This window comes from Cornus florida, unplaced genomic scaffold (genome assembly GCF_030987335.1).
Source record: "Cornus florida cultivar Cherokee Brave unplaced genomic scaffold, ASM3098733v1 CherokeeBrave_3.0.0_Hap2_scaffold_62, whole genome shotgun sequence".
In the NCBI taxonomy this organism is placed as follows: Eukaryota; Viridiplantae; Streptophyta; class Magnoliopsida; order Cornales; family Cornaceae; genus Cornus; species Cornus florida.
This window is the reverse complement of record NW_026775893.1, coordinates 5,001-7,500: the sequence shown is the minus strand read 5'-3', so window position 1 is coordinate 7,500 and position 2,500 is coordinate 5,001.

Sequence of the window (2,500 nt, the reverse complement as noted above, 5' to 3'; positions counted from 1 at the left end):
CCCGACGTGCACGTGGGCATGGTATGCTAAAATTGAAGTTTGGAGTTTGGGTTTGAAAATTTTATGGGAGCTTCCTAGAAGCCTAAGAAATGCTTTGCTCGAGACGGATTTCGATTTGGAGGTCCCCCGAGTTAAGTTTTGCCCTTTATGACTCCTCGCCCGCATGCTCGTGCACACCGGCGTGCACGTGGGCATCGTATGCTAAAAAATGAAGTTTGGAGTTTGGGTTCAGAAATCTTATGGGAGCTTCCTAGAAGCCTAAGAAATGCTTTGCTCGAGACGGATTTCGATTTAGATTTCCGCCGTGTTAATTTTGCCAATTACGGCTCCTCGCGCGCACGCTCAAGCACCCCGACGTGCACACCGGCGCGCACGTGGGCATCGTATGCTAAAAAATGAAGTTTGGAGTTTGGGTTTGAAAATTTTACGGGAACTTCCTAGAAGCCTAAGAAATGCTTTGCTCGAGACGGATTTCGATTTGGAGGTCCCCCGAGTTAATTTTGCCCATTACGACTCCTCGCCCGCATGCTCGTGCACACCGGCGTGCACGTGGCGTATGCTAAAAAATGAAGTTTGGAGTTTGGGTTTGAAAATTTTATGGGAGCTTCCTAGAAGACTAAGAAGTGCTTTGCTCGAGACGGATTTCGATTTAGATTTCCGCCGTGTTAATTTTGCCAATTACGGCTCCTCGCGCGCACGCTCAAGCACCCCGACGTGCACACCGGCGCGCACGTGGGCATCGTATGCTAAAAAATGAAGTTTGGAGTTTGGGTTTGAAAATTTTACGGGAACTTCCTAGAAGCCTAAGAAATGCTTTGCTCGAGACGGATTTCGATTTGGAGGTCCCCCGAGTTAATTTTGCCCATTACGACTCCTCGCCCGCACGCTCGTGCACCCCGGCGTGCACGTGGGCATCGTATGCTAAAAAATGAAGTTTGGAGTTTGGGTTCGGAAATTTTATGGGAGCTTCCTAGAAGCCTAAGAAATGCTTTGCTCGAGACGGATTTTGATTTGGAGATCCCACGAGTTAGTTTTTGCCCATTATGACTCCTCGCCCGCACGCTCAAGCACCCCGGCGTGCACGTGGGCATCGTATGCTAAAAAATGAAGTTTGGAGTTTGGGTTCGGAAATTTTATGGGAGCTTCCTAGAAGCCTAAGAAGTGTTTTGCTCGAGACGGATTTCGATTTGGAGGTCCCCCGAGTTAGTTTTGCCCATTATGACTCCTCCCCCGCACGCTCAAGCACCCCCGCGTGCACGGGGGCATTGTATGCTAAAAATGAAGTTTGGAGTTTGGGTTGGAAATTTTATGGGAGCTTCCTAGAAGCCTAAGAAGTGCTTTGCTCGAGACGGATTTCGATTTGGAGGTCCCCCGAGTTAATTTTGCCCATTATGACTCCTCGCCCGCACGCTTAAGCACCCCCGCGTGCACGTGGGCATTGTGTGCTAAAAAATGAAGTTTGGAGTTTGGGTTTGTAAATTTGATGGGAGCTTCCTAGAAGCCTAAGAAGTGCTTTGCTCGAGACGGATTTCGATTTGAAGGTCCCCCGTGTTAATTTTGCCCATTACGGCTCCTCGCCCGCACGCTCAAGCACCCCGGCGTGCACGTGGGCATTGTATGCTAAAAAATAAAGTTTGGAGTTTGGGTTTGGAAGTTTTATGGGAGCTTCCTAGAAGCTTAAGAAGTGTTTTGCTCGAGACGGATTTCGATTTGGAGGTCCCCCGAGTCAATGTTGCCCATTATGGCTCCTCTCCCGCATGCTCAAGCACCCCTGCGTGCACGTGGGCATTGTATGCTAAAAAATAAAGTTTGGAGTTTGGGTTTGGAAGTTTTATGGGAGCTTCCTAGAAGCTTAAGAAGTGTTTTGCTCGAGACGGATTTCGATTTGGAGGTCCCCCGAGTCAATGTTGCCCATTATGGCTCCTCGCCCGCACGCTCAAGCACCCCGGCGTGCACGTGGGGCATTGTATGCTAAAAAATAAAGTTTGGAGTTTGGGTTTGGAAGTTTTATGGGAGCTTCCTAGAAGCTTAAGAAGTGTTTTGCTCGAGACGGATTTCGATTTGGAGGTCCCCCGAGTCAATGTTGCCCATTATGGCTCCTCTCCCGCATGCTCAAGCACCCCTGCGTGCACACCGGCGTGCACGTGGGCATTGTAGGCTAAAAAATGAAGTTTGGAGTTTGGGTTTGGAAATTTTATGGGAGCTTCCTTGAAGCCTAAGAAGTGTTTTGCTCGAAACGGAATTCGATTTGGAGGTCCCCCGAGTCAATTTTGCCCATTACGACTCCTCGCTCGCATGCAATATCTACTCCTGTCAGAGCTGTGGTTTTACTTAAGACTACTATAGGGGGGGGGGGGAGTTCTCAGCACCAAGAGCTGCAAGTAAGGCCATTGCTTGCTTTGCAGTCTCGATTGCTCTACTAGTGAATAGTAGATGTCTTGGTTAGCTTGGAACGAAAAAAAAAATTTTTTGGGGAAAAAAAAAAAAAAAAAGTTTTTGT